Source organism: Gopherus evgoodei, chromosome 1, assembly GCF_007399415.2.
Source record: "Gopherus evgoodei ecotype Sinaloan lineage chromosome 1, rGopEvg1_v1.p, whole genome shotgun sequence".
Classification (NCBI taxonomy): domain Eukaryota; kingdom Metazoa; phylum Chordata; order Testudines; family Testudinidae; genus Gopherus; species Gopherus evgoodei.
The window spans coordinates 234,749,170-234,766,422 of NC_044322.1; the positions used below are offsets into that span (position 1 = coordinate 234,749,170).

Here is a 17,253-nt window from a genome sequence, read left to right on the forward strand (position 1 = left end):
ACATTTTTGCCAATATGGAGGAGGACCGGGATATTATACAAGAATATCTGGATGACCTTGAAAACTGGAGTAATAGAAATGGGAAGAAATTTAATAGTGCAAAGTACAAGGTCATGCATTTAGGGACTAACAATAAGAATTTTTGCTATGAGCTGCTGACTGATCAGTTGGAAATGACAAAAAAGGAGAAAGACCTGGGTATATTGGTTGATCATAAGATGACTGAGAGCTGCCAATGTGATGTGGTTATGCAAAAGGCTAATGCAGTCCTAGGATGCATCAGATGAGATATTTCCAGTAGAGATAGAGAAGTGTTAGTATCATTGTACAAGGCACTGGTGAAACCTCATCTGGGATACTGTGTGCAATTCTTGTCTCCCGTGTTTAAGAAAGATGAATTCAAACAAACAGTTGCAGAGAAGGGCACTAGGATGATCCATGGAATGGAAAACCTACCATATTAGAGGAGACTCAAAGAGCTTGGCTTGTTTAGTCTGTCCTTACGAAGGCTGAGGGGAGATACAGTTGCTCTCTATAAATACATCAGAGGGATAAATACCAGGGAGGAAGAGGAGTTATTTAAGTTACGTGCCAATGTGGACGCAAGAACAAATGGGTATAAACTGGCCATCAACAAGTTTAGGCTTGAAATTAGGTGAAGGTTACTAACCATCAGAGGAGTGAAGTTCTGGAACAACCTTCCAAGGGGTGCAGTGGGGGGCAAAAAACCTAACTGACTTCAAGACCGAGCTTGATAAGTTCATGGAGGGAATGCTTTGACAAGACTGGCTACAATGGCATGTAGCTGATCTGTGACTGCTAGCAGCAAATATCTCCAATGGCCGGTGATGTTGACACTACATGGGGACCGCTCTGACTTACTGCAGTGAATTCCTTCCCAGGTGGGTCTTGCCCACATGCTCAGGGTTTAATTGATCACTTTATTTGGGGTCAGGAAGGAAATTTCCCCAAGGTCAGATTAGGAGAGACCCTGGGGGGCTTCTCCTTCCTCTGCAGTATGGGACATGGGTCATTTGCAGGTTTAAATTAGTATAAATGGTGGAGTCTCTGTAACTTGACGTCTTTAAATCATGATTTGAGGACTTCAGTAACTCCACCAGAGGTTGGGTCTATTACAGGAGTGTGTGGGTGAGGTTCTGTGGCCTGCAATGTGCAGGAAGTCAGAGCAGATGATCATGGTGGTCCCTTCTGGCCTTAAAGTCTATGAGTCAATCATCAAATGAGTTAGCTAAATGGGCAATTCAGTCATTTAAAGAGAGTATTAAAAGAATACCTGGAGGTACCACAAATATGAAAGTGTTTTGTTACCTGTTTAATTGTCAGATAACACCACAATCAAGCACAGTTCTGTCCCCAGCAGAGATGTTAATAGGAAGAAAACTAAGGGCAAGGTTATACCTTATGCATCCATACTTAATGGCAAAAATACAAGGGTGGGGGGAACAGGAGCAAAACATCAACATGACAAACATGCTAAAGAATGTAGTCTTATTGCTGAAGAATCTTTTAATACTAAAAAAATTGGTCTGCTTTCAATTGGATGCCAGCAACCATTCAAGATATTACAGGAACAGTCTCCTACACAGTAATTCTGGAGGATACTAAGGTTGTGCTCTGACTTGTGAATAAGCTAAGGAAAAAGGATTGTGGTTAACTCTGGAGACATTAGTATAGCAGCAATGGAATTGTCACCTGAGAATGCCTAATTAGGTTCATTATCAGTTTCTGGAAGTCTGGAGGGACAGTATTCAGACAGACTCTTGGACAGAATGTTCAAGTTACCACATCACAGAATAACAATTTTGAACCAAAAGTTGATCCAAAATATTCAACATTGGTGTCAGTAGTACCTGTTGCAGAGGTTGAATTGAGGCATTCTGTATGGGAGAAGTGTCCACCTACCTATTTTAAAAGACTATACAGTGTATCAGTGACTGAGTTCCTATTTTATTTATTTATTTATTTATTATTTGCAATTTGAAATGCATTATTTTTGATTTTGTTAAGTTGTGTAGTAAATATTTAAAAGGGGGAAATGTTATAATGTGCATAATAAACCAGCCACTAAGAGGAAAGGCAGACAGTTAAACAAGAAAATGTTTAGCTGTTCTAGGGTAGTGTGGTGCATTATTGGCAACTGTGGAAAGTTGCAGTCTGAGGTGCTATTGCCAAGTTACATGCTTGTTGCCTGAATAAAAAGTGTGTTACTATTCTAAGAAGTTGGAGACTGTCTTGTTTACGCTACAAGAAAGAGAATATCTGGTGCCATTGTCTGTAGTGTCACTGAATCCAAAGGGATCGGCTCCAAGTACTTTTGGGCTCTCGTATTCTTTGCAGATGACATACCTCTCCATCCATATGCAGTTTAACTGAAGAGTCCTGACATGGCCCCAAAACTGCCCTGGTTCCCAGGACTGCCAGTCTCCCTAACAAACTGGATTTGGGAACATACCAGAAGGGGATGGATCGAACCTTGTTTCATGTCTTTGCTTTCTTTCTCTATCCTCCTCTCCTGAAAAGGATCTGGATCTGAGGAAAGAGGACATAGGAGATAGCAACAAATCTGAAGGTGAGACTGGAGATCCCACTATTTGTGGGGACCCAGACGGAGTCCTAGCAGGAGGCAGCAAGAAGTGTTCTGGGAAAGATCCAGAAATGGGATCTGGGCTCTTCTTCCCAGCAGGAGACGATGAAGGAGACCCTGGAACTGAAGGCTCCTACTTTCTTTTATGTGCTGTATGCTTCACACCTGGATCCAAGAGATGTCCCAGAGCCAAAAGCTGGGCTTGGGCTGCCATAATGAGAAAACTCTCTGGAATCAAAATAGAGGTTGTTTCAGGAAACAATAGCGTGTCCAAAGGTTTGAATATCATTGGATCTGAAGATACATGTGAATGAATCTCCTTCATTACTGAAACTGAAAGAACAGGTCTCAGCTTAAGAGCAGTAGAGGTCCTATCCAAATCGTACAGATCCAAGAGTTCTGATGTGCGGTAACTGGCCCTGCCAATATTGGCCATCTTGTTCCTATGTTTCTTTTTCCTTTGCATAGCCGCATCCAAGTCTGAAGGTGCTTGTGGCCCTTGTTCAGAGGCACTGCTTGCATCCATCTTCCAGGATCTGGAAGAAGCAGTTAGAACTGACCTTAGTCCTGCAATGGCAGGATTGATGTCAGGATTAGATCACTCTGAGGCATGTGGTGTGGCACCAATGATGGCTGAACTGGTCCTCAACCTTTCTTCTAGAAATGGGGTGGTGGGATCTGATTACGAGACCCTTGTGGATTTGACTGAATGAAATGCAGGAGCCACATGCAGCACTGACAGGGGCTGTGGCTTCTTGGAACCCTGCAGTTGACTGGAACCAACTGAGGATACTAGGGCCAAGGCTGACATTTTAGAATTTGGAACAAAAGTCTGAATGGGTGCAGAGAGTCTAGCCTCAAGGGCTTGCTTGAGCAAAAGGAGCTGAAAATGAGTTTTCCTATCCTCATGGGCTCTGAGGGGTAGACGTCTGACAGATCGAACACCCAGACAGTGAGTGGCCTTCTTCCAGACACTTAAGGAAGTGCATGTGGTTGTCTGATCCTGGGAAGACAGCTGGCAAAAAGCTCTTAAACCCAGATGTTCTGGTTTGTTCGGTTCCACCATACCCTGGAACTGGTGAAATAACAAAACTGCTCACTGAGTAACTATCTAAACTAACACTGATTGTAGACATGCGGACTCACCCCTGCGGCGCCTCCTGCTGGTAACTTCTGGGAATTAGCTTGTTCCAGGTCCAGAGTGCCCTCTGCAGGCCAGTGATCCACCTGTTCTCTGGCCCCCATGTCCCTCCCTGGACCCCGGTACCCTTGTACCTGGGGTGCTGCCCCCTGGCAGTAATCCCTTTCTCTTTGGGTCTCCCCCTCCCAGGGTAACCCCACCCTCTATCCCCACCTCACCTCAGTATATGGCTACTGCCAGTCATTGTCTAGCCCCCCACGCCCTGGAGCAGACTGCAATATCAGCCTACTAATCACTGGCAAGGTTGGGTTTGGACCTGCTGCCTTGGCCTACCCCTGGGCTGCCCTCTGCAACCCCTAGTACCTGTTGCCTTCTACTAGGCCGGAGCCTGGGGCTTCCTAGCTTCTCTGTGTTTCCCCAGCCCTGCTCCACTCAGGTACCCCGCCTCTAGCTCCCTGCAGCCAGGCCCTTCTCCCTCTACAGGCAGAAGGAGACTGTTTGGGCTCCTGGCTCATAACCTTTTTATACAGGCCAGCTGTGGCCTGATTGGGACGTGGCCCAGCTGCAGCCACGTCCCAATCAGCCCAGCTTAGCAGCTCCCAGCCACAACCTTCCCCCAGGGCTGTTTTAAGTCCTTCAGGGCAGAAGCAGGGTAACCACCCTGCTACACTGATTCACTAGCTAGAAGCACACAGAACTCCAGCTTCGAAGAAACCAGAGGGGTTCACATCTGTTCTGGCATGTGCTTGGAAGGAATTGAGATGGAGAAAGAGCTCCACCCCTATTTAGTCTCATCTTCAGTGCATCAATATGCTGGGGGGAGAGGCTGGGGTGCAAGAACACTCTAGCTGAACCTGCTAAAATAGGGTTCTACTATAAGACACCACAAGTGGCACAGTACCCATAAGTAGGAACATACAGACTCACTCGAAGAACCACCATTGGTACTACACAAACAACTTACAATTCAGCAGGATACAGTCGGAATGGACTTGTTCACCTTGGGAAGACATGACCACCTGGATAGAATGGACAACTTTACCAGTTTCCCAGAAGTAGTCGCACTTGAAGAGGTCACAGCAGCAACAGTTGTTGAGCACGTTAAATCTGTATTTGTACATAATGGAATTCTGAGAACAGTAAAAGCTAACAACAGACCACAGTTCAAGGCTAGGGAATTCTTGGACTTTGTTAAGATGTACAACTTTCATTGTGAGACATCTAGTCCCAGATTTCTTCAAGATAGTGGATTAGCTGCATGTGGAGAACTTGCTCAACTACAGAGCTACATCATTGTAATGTGGAAAGTCACTTGCTAAAATCTTCTACAATGGACATATAAATACTCAATTACTAAATATGGGACAAAAACAAAGGATGACTGAGGAATATGTGACAGTGTAGCAGTGTCCCTGCTGGGCCCACCTGGTTCCTGCCCCCGCTGGGCTGACAAAGTCACTCAGAGTCGTTTGTTTCAGTGCTCACCTGTGCTTTATTTTACAAGTAGTGTTCCCACCACCATTTCACCACAATACACACAATCTCTTTCTGCTTGTCTACCAGCAGGAGAGAGGGGACAAGCTACTTCTCCCTTGGTGCAGCTTCCCCTCTTCCCGGCCTCCTTCCCCTGGGGCTTTTATCCAGCCCCAGCCTGATGAACAGCAGCTGTTTCAGCTTCCCCAGTCAGGGCCAGGTGATCTACTCAGCTCCAATTCACCTCCCTTAATTGGAACTGGAGTGACAGAGGGTTGGCTAAGCAGCTTTCTGCATAGCACCCTGTCACAATGAGGAAAAGACTGTGAAAATACAGTCAGATGAAATATTACAATAAAAGAGCAAGCCCTTTCCACAGATAGAAAACAAAGACTCATTGAGAATTTGGTAAGATGGGTACTGGCCAGTCAAGGCTACCATGATCAAAGAAGACTCACTTCATTCATAGCCAGCAATCACAGATGAAGGCAAAATCTTACAAAGGAACTCGTAAGCATCTACTTAGGATACCTGATAACTTGACCAAGATAAGTGAAGTGACAGCAGACATACAAATTGAAAATTAACAAACTGCCCCTGTTTTTGATTGTAAGACTAAACAGTCTGTTACAAACAAGGACTTGCCTAAGAAAGTCCTTTCCAGTACAGCTGATTGGAAAGATTGCTGAAATGCCCTAAGAGACTGATTGAGATATGTTAGGTATAGCAACTTTAAGGACCTTCAGTCAGTTAATATATTTACTTTTTGTTAGTGTTTTTAGTTCAGTAAGGAAAATTTGAGAAGAATCTAAAAAAAGGGAAGATGTGCTATAGAGTAGGTCCTCCAGGAACTGTAGAGATGCCAGTTATCCTGTACATGCTATGCAGTCTTTGATTTCCTATGGCACACTTCTTGCTGGGGGCAGAAACAGAGAACCCAAGGACAGAGCAGTTGCAGGCTACAGATATATAGAGGAACAAAGTTTGTTATTTCACTTCTGTACATAGTTTCTGTTCCTAACAAACAGGCTGGCTCTACTGTTTTCACTGCCCCAAACAGCGTGCGGAATTGCCGCCGTGGACGGTGGGGGCAGTCCATGCGCCATTAGGGCATCACGTGCATTTCTGCGGCAGCGGCAATTCGGCGGCAGCTTCTGTCTTCAGATGGAAGACAAAAGCTGCTCTGCCTCAGACAGCTGAACATAGAAGCTGCCGCTGAATTGTCATTGCCGTGGAAATGCACGTGCCGCCCTAATGGCACATGGACTGCCCCTGCCATCCGTGGTGGCAATTCGGCATGCTGCTTGGGGCCAAAAATGCATGGACTGCCACCTCTTGCAGATTGGTGCCCCAAGCACCTGCTTGGAATGCTGGGTGCCTGGAGCCAGCCCTGCTAACAACAGGCTCATCTTGACACTGGTCTGCTCACTGAGGGATCTCTCGCTTTTGCCCTTCATTAAGACTTGAGTTCATATGCAAGACTAACATTGCAATATAGCATAGCATTATCAGCTGCACTATTGGGGATTTTCTCCTCAAAGTTAAACTGAGTTTTCTTCTGCCATCTCTATAACTCTATTGGCGGAAGCTAGACATCCTATTGTACTTTATTCCCTGTGCTTTTCAAAATCATTGATGTTTTGACTAACATTCCCTTCTCGGTTAACTAGGTTCCAGTTGCTAAACATGTATCTGAGCTTTTGCTCAGCACATAGCACTGTGTTTTTCTTACAGCATTAATGAACAATCTGTATCTAACTGATTGCTTTGTAAAGTACTTTGAGATACATCTTGAGTATGACAGGCATGAACAAACCCAAGTCCAGTACCGTGCACTCTCATTTTCTTCATAAATACACTTATTTAGGGAGTTCAGAGACTGAAGAAAGATTCAGGAAAATTTCACATGTGACTAGGTGAATTTTGTACCTCAACTTTTTTGCCTGGTTTCAGATTTTGTTGCAAAAGTATCATGCAGCACTGCTAGAAATGCAGAATTTGTATGCAGTTATATGTGTTTACAATATACACATTATGGGACCAATTTACAAAAGTATCTCCCACTGAGAACAAATATGCTTATATATATGCACAGATACATGTTTAGAAACTTTGGCTACTGTATCTTGTACTTCTAAGGAGTTTGCATCAAACTGCTTAAAATATAGACAGCCAGTTGATATAACTGGAGCTATGCCAGTTTACACAAGATGAGGATCTGGTCCATAGAGTACAGTGTCCAATCTTTCTCTTCCTAATGAATGAAAACTGATAGAGAAATAACACATGAAGTATCTACTGCATGTAAACTATTTCCCAGCTTAGTCAAATGAGGGTCAGAAACCACCTTCCCATCCCTGTCAGAGGGCTCTCTCCTCTTTGACTAAATCTGCAACTTTTCACTTTCACTGAGATGTGATGTGATGTATGCACAGACGAGCAGGCAAACAGATTTCCGATACCGTGGCAATAGGCACATTATAGACACCTAGATAGACACAGTCACGTGCCCAGCAACACATGCTTTTCACACACATGCTCTCAGCCAAGCAGAAGAGTAAATGCTAACTACAGTGCTTCCAAGTTGAGAACACATGTCTAGGCATACAAAGAGAGTAGAGGTTATTATAACTCTGGACAGCAAACCACAAAGGCATTCAAAGAATCACCACCACAACATTTTACAGAGTATTATTACAACTGTCACCAGCAGCTCTGTCAGAAATCTGAAAATTGCAAAGGACAAAATTTAACCACTGAGAGGCAAGGGAATGTTCAAATTGCATGACAGCTAGCAGACAAATCCATCATCAACTAGCAGAAAAACCAGCATTTACCCAACACCCTGAAGAATACATGGGAAAAAAACTAAATATTGGAATGTTATTAGTATATGTCTCTCTCCTTATTAGTTCCACATACACAGCCATTATGGTTTTTTGTATCTATTGTCTCTCTCTCTGTTAGGGTGACCAGATGTCCAAATTTTATAGGGACAGTCCCAATATTTGGGGCTTTTTCTTATATAGGCTCCTATTATCCCCCACCCTGTCCCGATTTTTCATACTTGCTGTCTATCTCCCAGACACATATACCAACATATATCCTGTATATGGACCCTCCAAAGCTCAGGACCTACCTTTGCATCGAAGGGTCTGAACCAAAACACTGAATCCAAACGGTCCTATTACTTTGGGAAAGTTTGAATCACCTCTGTGTTTTGTGGCTCAGGCCCATCTCTACTATTAGGAAGGGAGGAAATAAATGGTTGTGTGGTATGAAGATTTTACTGGAATAGGTTTGGGAATGGCATGTTACCAATAAACAAGATCCCAGGTGGAGTTAAATTGTGTGGCTGGGGTCCTAGATATATATGACAGGCAGGGCTGGCCTTACCAGGAGGCGAACTGAGGCGTCCGCCTCAGGTGCCAGATTGAGGGGGAGGGCCACTAGGACACAGAGTGTAGAAAATTGTGTCTGCTGCTGGTGGATATGTATTCTCTCTGCTCTAGATGCACAGAGATGGTGGAGTGCTGTGCTGGAGGAAGGAGGGCACGAGAGATGTAAGAGGCAGGCAGGAGAAAAGGTGAGAGGGAATAACAGAGAGCAGCAGGAGCTGCAGGGAGAGAGAGGAGAAGGAGCCTTTCCTGTACCTCTCTAGCACCTCCAGGAGCCTGGACTGATTAACACCAGCTTCTCAGGGAGCTTCCTGTTTCCTGCTGCTTCCCTGAACCCACTTGAGGAGAACAGACGGTCAGTTGAAGCAGTAGGAGCTAGTTAGGCCCTTAAGACGCTGATATCTTCCCTCACTCAGGCCCTGCTTATTTGTCCCCTTCAACTGAGTGTTGAGAGCCACTATAGCTGGCACAGAGCAGCAGTCATGAGTGAAAGAAGAAAACACCTCTCTGGGGCAGCATTCAGAAAAAGAAAGCAAGCAAAGGCTTCTTCTGGCCCCAGTGAGGATGTGAGTGGTGAGGAGATGCCTGATCTTCCAGTTAGTCAGAGTGCAGGTGACCTGGCAGCTACTGCAGCATCCATATTTCCATTTCAAATGGATGCAACCAGGCACATTCCTGAAGAAAAGTGTAGATCAGAGAAGAGTATGGTGGAGGCACAAGAAACAGCTGCTGCTGAGTTTAGTTCCTTAAGTCTAGATGATTCAGGACTGTGGACCCACTTGAGCAGTAGCCTGAGCGACTTCCTTGTACCGCATGGGCCACAGCAAGTGAAAAACTTCATGTTCCCCATAGACAATCAAAATAAAAGTTTCCATCCAACACATGAAATCCCCAATGGTGACCAAGAGGAGAGGCCATGGCTTATGTACTCAAAAACCCAGAATGCTGCATAGTGTTTTTGTTGCAAACTCTTCCAGTCTAATGTTCCAGCTGCATTGGGTTCTAAAGGAACAAAGGACTGGAAAAACCTGGCTAGAAATCTGGCATGCCATGAGAAGGCAGCAAATCACCAGAGAACATTCCATAGGTGGAAAGAGCTTGAGATGAGACTAAGGTTAAAGGCCACCATAGATGATCAGCATCAAGAGAAGATTACATCAAAGTCTCTTTACTGGCAAAATGTTCTGAAAAGGCTCATTTCCATTGTGAGAATGCTTGCTACCCAAAACCTAGCACTGCGTGGCACTTCAGATCAGCTGTATGTGCCAAACAATGGAAACTTCCTTAAAATTGTGGAGCTGATGGCTGAGTTTGATGCTGTACTCCAGGAGCATCTAAGAAGAGTCACCACCCAAGAAATGTACACACACTGCTACCTTGGAAAAACAATTCAAAATGGGATCATACAGTTACTGGCCACAAAAGTGAAACAGAAGATTGTGGCAGATCTGAAGTAAGAAAGATATTACTGTTATTCTGGACTGCACACCTGACATCAGCCATACGGAACAAATGAATTTAATGGTGCGTTTTGTAACAACAGAACCTAGTGAAAATGTCCCTGCAATTGTGACTGTCAGAGAGCATTTTCTAGAATTTATTGACATTGATGATACTACAGGAGCTGGTATGAAAAATGAGCTTCTTAAAAAGCAGGAAGATATGGGAATTGCGATAGCTGACATGAGATGTCAGGGCTACGATAATGCTGCCAACATGAGAGGAAAGAACAGAGGAATGCAGACATGGATCTGAGAGTTAAACCCTCGAGCATTTTTGTCCCATGCAGTTCTCATTCATTGAACTTGGTGGTCAGTGATCCAGCATCGGCTTCTAGTGAAGCTGCTGAATTTTTTAATGTAATTCAAAGCACCTATGTATTTTTCTCTGAATCAACTCATTGATGACAAATTTTGAAGCAACATCTTGGGACATCCTCTCTGACACTGAAACCACTGAGTGCCACACAATGGGAAAGTTGAGTGGAGATGATAAAGTCTATCAAACACCAAATTGGGAAGATAGATGATAACATAGTTGCCATTATGGAGGATAATTCTATGACAGGAACTGTTCATGGGAGAACAGCGGCAGAGGGAAATGGAATCACCAGAAACATGCATAACTTCAAATTTCTGTGTGGCTTAGTGTTGTGGCATGACATACTGTTTGAAATAAATGTTGTAAGCAAGAGACTCCAAGGTGTTGGCCCTGATATATCTGGAGCAATGGAACAACTGGACAAAGCAAAGTCTTACCTACAGTCTTACCGGTCAGATGAGGAATTTCAAAACATTCTGAAGAGTGCACAAAACTTGGCAGAGGAACTTCACACTGATGCTATTTTCCCACCCATTCAAGAATACAAGAATCACCGAAGAAGACATTTTGATTAAGAGGCATTGGATAATCCCATAAGAGACCCCAAACAACAATTCAAAGTTGAATTCTTTAACCAGGTGATAGATTGTGCAATACAGTCAGTTGAAGAACGTTTCATGCAGCTCAAGGAACACAGCAATATATTTGATAAGTTGTATGATATTCCAAAACTCCTCACTATACCTGAAGAAGACCTATACCAGCAATGCAGGGCACTTGAGACTGTGTTGACAAGTGATGACATGCGCAATATTGATGCAAGTGATTTAGGTGATAAACTGAAAACCCTTTCAAGATACATTTCAGCAGGATCAACTCCAAAGGCTGTTCTGGAATATATGTGCACAAATAAGATGACCACCCTCTTTCCAAATGCTTTTGTTGCTCTGTGCATATTTCTAACACTTCCTGTAACAGTTGCCAGTGGAGAATGCAGCTTCTCCAAGCTGAAGTTAACAAAAACACATCTATGCTCCACAATGACACAGGAGAGGCTGGTCAGCCTTGCAATCATCTCAATAGAGCATGAGCTGGCTAAGATTGTGGACCTTCGGGAAGCAGTTCAAATCTTTGCAACCAAGAAGCACTGGAAGCACCACTTTGATTATTCAGCCAGATAAAAATGCCAGTGTTTACTATGCAGACAAGAAAAGTTAAATTTGTTGTTCAGGCATTTTGAAAGTTAAGTGTTACTTAAAATTTTTGAACAAGGCATTTTAAGTTGCTAGTTCTCCTTTATTGGGGTAGGTAGCAGAGCAGTACCATGAGAGGGATACAACAGGAAGAAGGCTGAATTGAGACCTTTTGAAGTTTTGGCCCAAGCGAGGGAGTATGGGGGTGTCATTTGAGCTCCCCGCCTCAGGTGCCAAAATGTTGAGGGCTGGCCTCTCTCATTGTCGCTGCCCTGTCTGGTCTAATTAATAGATTATTCCGTGCGTTTATTTTGATATGAAATTCACATTATGCTGCTCCAAGTTTTCAATGTGCTATAGTGAAAACATTGCAGAAGATTTCTGGGGACAGGTGGGTAAGGTATTAATTGTGACTTTTGACATTCAGGAAGGTATGGGTGGTGTTTTGGGTATCTAGGAGAGGCAGGTGGAACTTTTGATACTGGGAATGGGCTGCATCTCTTCTTTCCTTCACCCTTCTTCACAGGAAGCAGGGACGGCTTTACATCTGAGGGAGCAGGGTTTGAATTCCTTTTTTCCCCACCTCAACAACTATAGCAGCTATTGGCCCCTCTCCTTTCTGCCTCATTATCTTCCCCTTCATCCAGCAATGAGAAAAGAGCACATTGCCTGGAGATTTCTGCTCAAATTATCAGCAGCAAAATAGTTAACAACACTGACCATTTCATCAGATTTCAGGATGAGCACCCGGCTGATATAAACAGGGAGGCCCACACTTTACCCAAAACTGTTTTTTCAGGCTGTTTGCAGGCTCAGGTAAATATCACCAAAACAGTTATGGTGTACTGATATTTTGAAAGGCTCGAGACTTACTTTTTAAAAAAATAAACATTTAGATTCTGGAGCACAATTATGCAGCAATTTGCAACTAATTTGCAATGATGTGTCCACACAACCATATTATATATGAGGTCCTGTGCATGGGTGGCAAAACCACCAGAGACTTATGCAGACTGGTGCCAACATAATTACCATATAATAATGTCCTCTGCACATGGGGCACAGTTCAGGGCCGCCCGGGGGATGCAAGTGGGGCAATTTGCCCCAGGCGGTCTAGGTCTTTGGCGGCATTTCGGCAGCTGGGGGCCCTTCAGTGCTGCCAAAGATGTGGTGCGACTGAAGGGCCCCCCGCTGTTGAAATGCCACCGAAGACCCAGACCACCGCAGGGTGAGTACAAGCGCCGCAGCTCCCCCGCTTTGCCCCAGGCCCCCTGAATCCTCTGGGTGGCCCTGGCACAGTTTATAGAAAGAATATTCCAGAAATGCTTGAGTGAGTTTTTAAAAGTTTGATTGTTACTATTGGTCACACCCCTTCTCCCTGTAAAACCAGGTGTTTTTAGTACCACGAGTTCAGAGGCTGATCTTGTGTGTGAGCCCAATTGAATTAGCTGCTGCAATGTTGATGACTTAGCGATCAGTGCAAACCAGGAAAATTTAGTTCAGCATCATGCCATCTAAAGTTGGTTCCAGCTACATAATGCTGAATGTGATTTGTTCTGGACTACATTACCTAACTCATTTGTTTACTATCATGTTCAAACATGATTGCATTTTTAAAAATGTAAACCAGCCCCAACTATACAGGGCACAAAGGGAGTGAAAACATGTAACTAAAATAAGAACTTCTAAAATGATCTAAAGCAGCCTACCTGTAATTTATAATGTCACAGTTTTAAAGTGCAATATCTCACAGTTTACCAGGTCTGGCAATAAGGGCTGTATCTCTTTGAAAGAGACAGGAGGGAATTCCCAGTAATACAACATTATAAAGCACCCATTTCTGGCCATGATGGTTTGCGAGATATTAGACCTTAAACCTATTATTGGTCCAGGACTGAGTATTACCTCTTGACCTGGGAAATTCCACATTTTAGGGAAATATGTTAGTATGCGTTCTGGTGTTTCTAGAAGAGCTGCTTGTAGGGCTGGGTTCTTAGAAGTTATCCCAGCAGACATGGATTAATGGTAGGTACATGGTAACTACAGCTGCAGTCAACATGACTGTTCAGGTGCTTAAAATTAAAAATTTGCTTAAGTGCTTTATTGGATTAGGGCCACACTGCTCAGCACCTTGTAGAATCGAGCCTACAGCTAGGGTGGTTTATGTGTCAAGAAGCAGAAAGTTGAGTGTCATCATCAACTACTTGTAACATATTATAATTGCACTTCCCATACTTTGTTATTGCTGCTACAGATTGGTTTTTGTTACATTTTTCTTACCGCATCCTGACTAGTGCAGTTACGTTAGAACTCTGCACCTTCTCAGAACCTTAGACAATTAGGGTCAGATTTTCAAGAACTTAGCACTTTGGGTTCTGAACTCTTTAGAAAATCTGGTCAAAACTGTTAGAAGAGGGGATGCTGGCCCTTATTTAGGTTCCTGAATACGATTGGAGCTTTTTAGAAAATCTGCCCATAGCTGCTGATAGACTTAGAAATCTTTCCCTGAGCTCTTTGGAAAAATGGCCCTTTGACTCTTCCTTTCACAGTCTGTCTCAACTGGCCATCCATGCGACTAACAGAAGCCTTGTAGAAGTAATCAGCTTCAACGGAAGCCTTGAGGATATCTCACACACATATGTGCACCTATATCCATGATGCACGTTTAGGTAAATGGCATAACTCAATGGCTATTAGCCAGGATGGTCAGGGATGGTGTCCTTAGCATCTGTTTGCCAGGAATGGGAATGGGCGACTGGGGATGGATCGCTTGGTGATTACCCGTTCTATTCATTCCCTCTGGGGCACCTGGCATTGACCACTGTTGGAAGTCAGGATACTGGACTAGATGGACCATTGGTCTGACCTAGGATGGCCATTCTTATGTTCTTATAACATCCACTTCCACTGCCTCTGCTTACAGAGGGGACATGCCTTCCCTCTCAATCCCAGCTGGCTTTGCTCACAAGAAGTATATACCCCAATACCCACACTGGCTGTGCCTACAGATGACATGGCCCCACACTCTCCACCCACAATTAGCTCTGCTTATGGGAGGGAGGCTAATGGGAGGAGGGGGAACACTCTTTCTCCAACAGTTCTGATTTGCAGGTGCTGTTAATTTTTTTAATGGTTTTCTATGAGTTGGGTCTGCATTTTCTACTTGCCAGTACAAAGTAACCTCTTGCAGTGTCAACCTCCAGCACCAGAGGAGTTTGCTTCATCCCTGTCCCATGAACTAATCAAATAGGGAGAGGAAAGGGAAGGCTGTAAGGGTGTATATGCAGGCAGATGCCTGAATGGGACAGAAGCACCATCCCTGACCATCATGTACCAGCACCAAGAGCTAGTATCACCACTGATTCCTTAGGCACATGAATAAGTGACATGATACTATCCTGGAGTGCTACTGTCACATGCTACCATGAGCACAGTTACTTCCTATGGATATGACCCAAACCTTAAAGATTCTCATGGACTTCAACAGATTTTGGATCAGGACCTATCTGTTTTATGAGATTATACTTCCCTCACTAAAACATTCTTCCAGATCCTTCACTATGTGAGACCTGTCAGATTGACTGGAGCTCGGGGGAGGGTGTTTCCTCTGAAAGAAAATAAACACTGCCATTTTTGCAAACTGCATAAAAGTCAAAAGCTAAACCATAAAAGTCAGTGCATCTCTGAAATTAAACTACAGCCTGTTATTCAAACGCAGAATGCGGTGTGAAGCAGATATAGAGGTGTTTGGCTATAGAAAAAGGCCCTCTTCTCTTCTCTTCTCTTCTCTTCTCAGACGACACATTTTATGTCAAGCCACCCTCCGCCTAACCAATGAAGATTAGTGCACAAAAAGCAGCATTAAGAACTAGTGATATTCAAAACTTGAACAGTAGCTCAAAGTGCCCTGGACATTAGGATAGTCTGGATGCACACCTGAATCCAGACCCGAAATCCATGGCCCAGACCCATCTTTTAATGGAAACTGTGAAATCTGGTTGTCAGTCCAATAGTGACAATATGCAAAATACTCTGCAGATACAGGTCCTGATCCTAAAACCATTGCGAGGGGCCAGATAAAGAAAACCAAAACTGGGCAGGAGATGAGTACTGGCAGGGGAAATACCATGATCACAAAGGTGGTTTTCCCAGGGTGAGGTTCATCCACTGCAATTTCCCTGAATGCGGGAAACTCGATTGCATAATTTGTGGTAGTTGGGGACTGCATTCGTGCTCTCCCCTGAAAAAAAAAATAGAAATCATGGAGGAGCAGAAAGTTACTGTCTGAGTCATATGGGTTGTACAGATACTTATATTTACTGCAAATCATAGAATCATAGAACTGGAAGAGAACTCGAGAGGTCATCTAGTCCAGTCCCCTGCACTCAAGGCAGGATTAAGTATTATCTAGACCATCCCTGACAGGTGTTTGTCCAACTTGCTCTTAAAAATCCCCAATGATGGAGATTCCACAACCTCCCTAGGCAATTTATTCCAGTGCTTAACCACTCTGACAGTTAGGAAGTTTTTCCTAATGTCTAACCTAAACTACTCTTGCTGCAATTTAAGCCCATTGCTTCCTGCTCTGTCCTCAGAGGTTAAGAAGAACAGTTTTTCTCCCTCCTCCTTCTAACAACCTTTTATATACTTGCCAAAATGATTTTGGAAACAACAAGCTGCTGGAGAGTTGTAAATCAACACATTTCTCATGGGTTATAGAAGAAGTAGTGAAGGAGAGAGAAAGAGGTAACAGGAGGGTACATAAGGGAAAGGTTACAGTGGGGGTGACATAGCAGTCTGTGGATTAGTAGCAATTCCTTGAAAGAAGCAATAAAATTAAGTGCCAGTTCCTCCAGAATCATCATGTGATGGAATTGTTCTTGTGGCCCCTTCAAAAAAGAAAGTGCACCCATTGCTGGATCTTACAATCAAAGAATAACATTGCTCTATTTATTCTGGTACTCTTTCCATAAGCCACTCAGCTTTGCACATAATGTAGCTTCATAGGATACTTTTTTTGTGGGGGAGGGAAGGTAGGGAGTAAATGCTACTGAATTTTTTTATCATTATGTTGCTTTGTTTGGTTTCTATATGGCACATTTTAGGAGGTTTGCATTTTATGGTGAAAAGTTCTAACAGTAGGTGTGTCATTCTGGAAACTCTAGCAATGTGGGAGTCAGTGTTTACTGTTTTCTACTTCACTGCAATATATTCCCCTTCACGAAGAACCACTTCTTATACTCTGCGCTGGATGGTTGTATTGTTGTAGAGATTTATTTCTGTTGTTTCCCAGAAAAATACACTATGGTGATGTAGAAAATAGTGAACATAATACCAAAATTCTTAAATACCCCTCTCCTATCAAGGTTCTCTGAATGCTACACATGCATTAAAACAGATATGAAAAAAATTAATAATAAAAATAAATCTTTGAAAGCAAGAAAAAGTAATACAACGTAGAGTATAATATAAGGGTCTTCCCTTCACAGGGTTAAAGGGAGGCTGCAGTGTTACATAGACCTGGCGTAGACCCTTTACACAGGGGGTGAATTTCACTCAGACCTGTTAACGTTGCTTTAACCTCATTTTCTGTTTGCAATATTAAATATATGAACTGTTCAA

General features: G+C 43.5%; 1 protein-coding gene and 1 pseudogene across 2 annotated transcripts in view; both read left to right on the forward strand.

Moving 5' to 3' along the window:
- The window catches only part of WNT7B (Wnt family member 7B), a 150,024-nt gene that overhangs the window by 38,356 nt on the left and 94,415 nt on the right, over nucleotides 1-17,253 (forward strand). The window lies entirely within an intron of this gene.
- LOC115644645 lies at nucleotides 15,735-15,874 on the forward strand (annotated as a pseudogene).